The 7,754-nt window shown below is 31.8% G+C and overlaps 1 long non-coding RNA gene across 1 annotated transcript in view; it reads right to left on the bottom strand.

Annotated features, from left to right (window-relative positions):
- Positions 1–7,481: 7,481 nt before the first annotated feature.
- LOC116661722 overlaps positions 7,482–7,754 on the bottom strand; it is a 4,811-nt gene continuing 4,538 nt past the window's right edge. The window contains exon 3 of the long non-coding RNA XR_004317623.1: positions 7,482–7,494. This is a non-coding gene — a long non-coding RNA (uncharacterized LOC116661722). The remainder of the gene's footprint in view (positions 7,495–7,754) is intronic.

Here is a 7,754-nt window from a genome sequence, read left to right as displayed (position 1 = left end):
ATATTTAAAACTGGGATGGTTATTAGATATAATGTAATCAAACGCAGAAATCAAAGAATCAGGGAAACATGACTCCACCAAAGGAACACAGTAAACTTCTAGTAACTGATCAAAAGGGAGTGGAGATACAGGAAATGCCCAACAGGGAATTCAGAACAGTTGTTTCAGATATGCTCAGAGAGCAGTAGAACACAAATAAATAATTTAACAAAATCAGGAAAACAATACAAGAACAAAATGAGAAGTTCAACAAAGAAAACATAAAAAAGAACCAAACGAAAATATATGAAATAATGAAAAAAAACAGGACATGGGAGGAAGTAAATAGTTTAAAGGTTCACAATTTCTGTCAGAATTGAGGAAGATGGAAACAGGTTGATTTGTATTAATCTGTTGTGAGGCAAGAATGCTTGTGCAATCTCTAAAATAATCACTAAAATATGACTTAAAATATGTAAGTTGGAGGTAGAAAACAAAACTATCGTATTTGATATAAAACCATCAAGACAGAAAAAAATAACTTTAAAAACCCAAGACTAATAGAAAATGAATAGCAAGATGGTGGCTCTAAACAAACAGATAAAATAATAACTACATTAAATCAAAAAGGAAAATTCATCAAGTAAAAGTTTAAAATTGTCAAAGCACATAAAAAGTTAACCCAATTTCATGTAACTTACAAAACGCTTCTGGGTAAAACTACTCACAATGATTTAAAGCAATGCGCATGCTAATATTAAAAGAAATTGATATACTTGTATTATGCAGTGCTGATTTTAAGTAAGGGATCTTTAATGCAGATAAAGGGTAATACTTTAGAATAATAAAAAGGTTAATCTAACAGGAAAATATCATAAATTTTCATTGATGTACCTCTCAGAATTAATCTATTCCAGGTCTATTAAGCCAGTACATAAATATGTTGTTATGATCCACAGTCTTTACAGCCTATGAACCTGTCACTAGGAATACATACTGATAACCAGTATAAACACTTAAGAACTGAGACTCATGAAATTTAATTGATTAGTTGCTTTATCCATGAAACTGGCTTCAGTCTCTAAGAAATATAAACGATAAACACATCAGTTACTTCCCAGATGACAGTTTTATGCTGTATGCCAATTTGTCTTATATCCATAACAATGGCAAAGTACGCTTGGCTTTGATTACATGATATCTTTGTATTACTAATTCTGGAAATGTTTAACAAAAAGGAGTTTACAGATTGTTCATTTAGTCACTTTTACATTTAAGTGTGTACACTTTAGATTTTGATCTTAAAGGTAAGGAGTAATAGTTGTAAATTTATTGATAGTATAGGCTTCAGGATTTTTTCTACACCTAATTACTAAAAGCATTTTTAAAATATCTAAGGAAGTCATCAATGTCATCAAAAAAAAAATCTAACAACCAATTAGTGTTGTGAACCTTCTTAAGAAGTCATAGTTTAAACCATTAGTTGAATTTACTAATTTTTAAGGGTACTTCTGTCAGGAAAAAAAAAATGAGAATTATTATTTTGAAAATAATCAGTAAACATTTTGCTTTTGAAAATCTACAATCAGATAAAAATTTATTTGAAAGAGAAAAGCCTTTGTTCTAGTTATTAGGATTGTAATTGAGAATGGACACAAAAATTAAGTAGCTGTCAGAGTTTTCTTGGCTACTGAGTTGAAAATTTCAGATATAGGTTATAATTTATCTGTTATCTCCTGTTACTACATTCAAAAATTCTTGGCTTTTATGAGTAATTCAACTTGCCAATTAGTCCTACAGCTCTGTTGAGGGAACAAAGATACTAAACAAAGCCTGCTCTTTAATCTAGGAGATTCCCCACAGTGATTTCATGTACTGCCAAATTTCACAGATTGACATCTTATTGTAATCCTACATAGCAAAGCAGAAATATTCACAAGAGGTAGACATTTTGACCTGGAAAAAAGATGAGAGCATAAATACAATCTCTCTACTGTAGTGAATGTCAATATTTTTTGATCTGTTCTGAAAAAAAAGACATGATAGATAATCTATTTCACCTACAGCTCTGTGACAAAATAAAACACAAAATAAGTCTCCTCCCATATTTTTTAAGAAATTAATGAAAATAGATATAAATAGCATATCCTCTTTGTTTTAGATAAGAATATGATACTAATTTATGGGCCATTTATTTATATATATAATATTTAGAACTGAGATGGTTATTAGATATAATGCAATCAGACATTCATTTTGCAAAAAGAGGAAATTGAGGCTGGAAAAATCAAGTATTTGTGGGAGATCAATCTTCAACTCAAACCCATTACCTTGAATGTAGCTACAACACAGCCTTCATAGTCTAATGCAAATGAGTCTTTTTTTCTCTGAATATCATTTTATGGTCTGAGTCTTTTAAGAATAGATATAATATTGGTTAATTTTTTGACTTCTTAGTATCTTATATCATGTTTGGTTCATTATAACAATGTACCAAATAAATTTTGGTTAAATAATTCAATTAAATAAATAATACTGAATAATCCTCACAAAAGTTCTGTAGTTATACTTTAATCACTTAAGAAGGAATATATTACTTTTGAAAACTAGATGTTTAAATGTCACTTATTTTCATCAACTATAGTAATGTGGTCGTTAATTAGTATTAATACAAATTCTAGTCCCAGCATATATGTCCAATAACTAAACAGTTACATACCACTTACCATTTGCCTAGTGATTACATGGTTTAGCTCAATAAAACTGTAGGGTTAATGCTGCCTAAGAGGTAGATTCTGTTGTTATCTTGACTTTACAGATAAGGACACAAGAATTTAGGAGAGTTGAAATTTGAATTTAGGGCTCCTAAGAACTACATTACAATGCCTTATGGGTTTCTTTAAAGTATCTTAATGATGTCTGTGTAAAGGTAGAGAGGGGTGTTGGAAACACGTAACTGTCGTGGAGTTCAGGAGAGAGTTAAACTTTGAAGACAGAAATTTGGAGCGCTTCAGATATCGAGGGAGTGGATGAAAGGTCCAAAAAAGAATATAAATTAAGTTTAGGGGGAATGCATCATGCAAGTAAAATTACTGTAGAAGGTGAGTAGCAGAGTCATTAAGATGAGATCAAGTCTTCTACAAGACAGAAACACCATTATGTTAGAGATTATACTTTAATAGCTATTTTTAAAATGAACAGAATATATTTTCAGTTTTATTTTTATCATTAAATATAATTTTCTAGGTTAAATAATTCAGAATAAGAAATTTGATATTTACTCATTACTGTTTTATTATAATGAAATTATGGAATTATCGAAACAGAGAAAGCTTATTCACTATATATATTTATTTTTTAATCCAAAAATATTTTAAACACATTGAACCTTCTACCATGAAGTTGTCTCACTTCACCAATGTAATGATAGGTACACAGGAATCATTACAGCTTCTTTTTCTTTCTTTCTTTCTTTCATTCATTCATTCATTCATTCATTCAACAAATACAAAGAATCTGTTGGGTATTGTTTTAGGTGTTGGAGGATTTATCAGCACATAAAAGATAATTTCTTCCGTTTTTCACATGTCTTGTGTTCTGATGAGGCAAGATGTTGACATAGATGTAAATAAAGAGTGAAACAGAATTTCAGATATTGAGAAGTTCCCTTAAAAAAAAAATAAAAGAGAAATGCAGTAAGGAGTTGTGGTAAGTAAGTGAATGGATATTAATTTATCTACTACAGTCATAAAAGGCTTTTTTGAATGGCTAGTCTTTGGGATAGAATGTGGATGATGAGAATGGATGAGCTGTGGAAATACCTGTGATACATTTTTAGGCAGCATGAAATGCAAGTGCAGAGACTAAACTTGACTCACTGAAAAGTTAGTAAGAGAGAGAAAATGGCCAGAGGTAAATTAATGAAGGGGGGGTTGATTTTAGAAACCTAGGCAAGATAATATAACAATTTGTAACCATATTAGGACAAAGAAGTATTATATTACTATTATGTTTGCAGGCCTTAGTAAGGCATTTATGTTGTCCTCCATATGCTATAGGAAGCCATGGAAAGGATTTAAGCAGGTGAGTGATGATCTAGTGCATACTTTAGAAAAAGGAATGCGGCCTTTATGTGGAAAATAAACTATTATGAGAAAAAAGTGAAACAAAGAAAGCTAGAGATGAGACTATGAAAATACAGTCGCCCCCCTTATCTGCAGTTTCTCTCTTTACAATTTGAGTTACTCATGGTCATCTGAGCCATGAAAGTATTAAATGGAAAACTCCAGAAATAAGTAACTCGTAAGTTTTAAATTGTGTGCCATTCTGAGTTACTGTACCATCCTGCTCTGTCCTGCCCAGAATGTGAATCATCCTTCTGTCTAGTGTATCTCGCCTGTTAGTCCCATACATAGTAGCCACCTGGGTTATCAAATCAGCACTCTGGGTACTGCAGTGCTTGTGTTCAAGTCACCCTTATTTTACTTAGCAATGGCCACGAAGATCAAGAGAAGTGATGCTAAGCAATTCAGAACTGCCGAAGAGAAGCTGCAAAGTGCTTGTTTTAAGTGAAAAGATGAAAGTTACCAACTTAACAAGCAAAGAAAAAATTGTATGCTCAGGTTGTTAAGATCCACAGTAAGAACAAATCTTCCATCCATGCAATAGTGAATAAGGAAACAGAAATTCATACCAGGGCTTCTGTTGCACCATGGACTGCAAAAGCTATGGCCACAGTGTGTGATAAGTGCTTAGTTAAGATGGAAAAGGCATTAAGTTTGTACAATAAAATATATTAAGACAGATACAGAGAGTACATTCACATAACTTACAGTATATTGTTATAATTATTTTATTTTATTATTTGTTATTGTTAATCTTTTGTTGTGCCTAAATTTTAAATTAAACTTTATCATAGGTGTGTATGCATAGGAAAATACATAGTTTATATAGCATTTGGACTATTTGTGGTTTCAAGTATCCACTGAGGGTCTTGGAACATATCCTCTGTGGATAATGGGGACTATTTTAGAGGTAAAACCAACAGGAGTGTTAATGATCGAATATCGAACTAAATAGATACAAAAGAATCAAGAATGACACCTGGAGTTTTGGTCTGAGCAGTGAGGCAGATGATGTTATATGCTGAGATGGGGAAAAACTAGGGAAGGACCTGGCTCGTGAAGGGAGTGTGGGAAGAGTGATATAAGATGCTTTCAAACCCCTCTCTGTTCTTTGTCACTCTGGTGAGCTTGGATGAATCTGTTGGAAGCTTGGAGGATCCATTTTACTTTGTACAGAAAGGATTGAGTAGTGGAGAGAGGTATTGGGACAAAGGAGGGCTTTTAAGGGTGGGGAAGACTTGATCATGTTTGAAGACAAAGGGAAAGGATCTACAAGTGATAGAAAGAGTGATAAAGAGGAAGTGACAGGCGAGCAAATTCTGAGAAAAGGCAAGAAGGCAGGACATCATGTACACATATTTATGACCTGGTTATCTATAAGGTATTCTGTATTCTAGTGCCTGGAGAGGAGCAGTAAGAATAGGTTTGAATGAAGTGATGGAAGTAGTAAAGGAGATAAAAGCTTTCACATACAAAGGTGATCTACTGAAAATAAGAAAGGATATGGGAGGAGATTTAAAGACATATCTAAAATCAGCATTAATGGAAATGTTACTGAAAAGCCAGACTGAAGACCAAACTAAAATAGAAGACCCAAAGTATAAAATGATGCACATTTTCATCAAAGATAAATGTCTACATCAGGTTTCAGATGTTACACATGATGATAGATGTTATATTTTAATATGGAATGATTGCTCAGATTTGGCTGAACTGTGCAGCAACTAAACCAAAGAGGTGCAAGGGAAAAGCAATGTCTCACAGTGATTAAACTCAGGAACTTAAGAATCATATTTGAATTTGAATGATGGCTCTGACACTTACAAGTTTTGCAAGACCAGAAACGTGCTGAAACTTTCTAAGCCCCAGTTTTCTGATCTGTAGAATGGAAGAGAAATTCCTACTTCACAATATTGCTTGCATCATTCCTGATATTAGAGTAAAAGCATCCTGTCTCTCACCATTACCTTTGATGTCAGCCTAGAAATTTTCACTAATACCTATTACCTAATTGAAAATATTTCCTTCTGTTCCTACTATGTTGAGAATATTTATTAAGAATATTTGTTGGGGTTTGTCAAATGGGTTTTTTTGGAGGGGGCATCTAATGAAATGTTCATGTGGTATGTGTTCTTTATTCTTTTAATGTAATGTATTACATTAATTGGTTTCTGGAAGTCAAACCAGCTTTGGATAAGATATCAATGGCGGATGATGGATTATTATTTTTTCTATGTGACTGGATATGGCGAACTACTATTTTGTTAAAGATTTTTGGGTTTGTGTTCATAAATGCTATTGATCTGTAGTTTCTTTCTTGTGATATCTTTATCTTGCTTTGATATCTGAGTAATATTGCCTTGTAAAATGAATTGGGAGAAGTTTCTTTCTATTCTGTTTTCCTGATGCTGTTCCATTAGTCTTTGAGGTCTGTTATTTTTCTTCACTTCTTTTTCTCTGTGGTTTTAAGATTGTATACTTTCTATTAATCTCTCTTCAAGTTCACTGATAGTTTTATCTGCCATTCCAAATCTGATACTGAGTCCATCTACTAGTTTTTTTTTATTTCATTTATTGTGCTTTGAAATTTGTGATTTTCATTTCTTTTTTATAGTTTCTCTCTCTATTGAGTCCCTTTTAAATATCGTTGTAATCTCATTTTTCCTCAATTATTTAAATATGGTTTCCTGGAATTCCTTGAGCATAGTTATAATAGCTACTTTGAGGTCTTTGGGCCCACTTATGATTGTTTCTAGTGACATACTGTTTTTAACTGAGCATGAGTCATTCTTCGTTTCTTTGTATATCTCATAAATATTTGCTGAATTATGGAGGTTTTAAATAATATGTTGCAGCAATTTATATTGTTTTGTTTCCTGAAAAAAAAAAAAGTAGCTTTCCTGGACTTAATCTAATTTAAAGCCCTAACATGATTGTTTTAACCATACTGTGCGGCATTGTACTTACTTCTTGGGGAAAGGATAAGTGTATTTCTTTGCATTGTGATAGCTAGGACTCCTGTCTAGCTGTGCAGTTTTTTTAAAAAGATACCTTTTATCTGTTTACCAGTTTCCTTGCAATAAAACAGGGATAGTAAGAGTAACTGTCTGAAAGACATGTTAAAAAGATTAAGATATTATAAAACAATTTAAAAATGTCTGGCACATTGTAAGTATAACATAAATATTAGCTTTTATTATTTGCCTTATTTTTGTTAAGTACTAGAAAATCTGTACAAGGAATTATTCATATTTAAGGAAGTTGTGCCTCAATTAGTAACTTTTTTTATAAAAAGAAGTCAGTTATTATTTCTGCAAAACATGTAATTTATTGAAAATCTTTCTCTATACTAGAAATATGTTCCAACAGTCGTGGAGATAAAAAAGTCAGCCTTAAAGTCTAAGAAAATCTCACTAGAGAATAGTAAATTTGTAAATCTGAAAGTAATTAAAGATGACTGTACTAAAAACTGCATATATTGCAATGAAATAAAATTGCACTTTAAAATTTTTCCTTAATAAAATTAAAATAGCAAGATTAGGAAAATGGTTTTTGTATCATCTGAATATTTAAATTCATTGTAAGTTTTAGTTTCTTTTAAAGTACAGAAGAATGGTTTGTTTATCTGTTTATATATCTTTATGAATAAGT

Source organism: Camelus ferus, chromosome 36, assembly GCF_009834535.1.
Source record: "Camelus ferus isolate YT-003-E chromosome 36, BCGSAC_Cfer_1.0, whole genome shotgun sequence".
NCBI classification, from domain to species: Eukaryota; Metazoa; Chordata; class Mammalia; order Artiodactyla; family Camelidae; genus Camelus; species Camelus ferus.
This window is presented reverse-complemented; position numbering and strand designations above follow the sequence as displayed.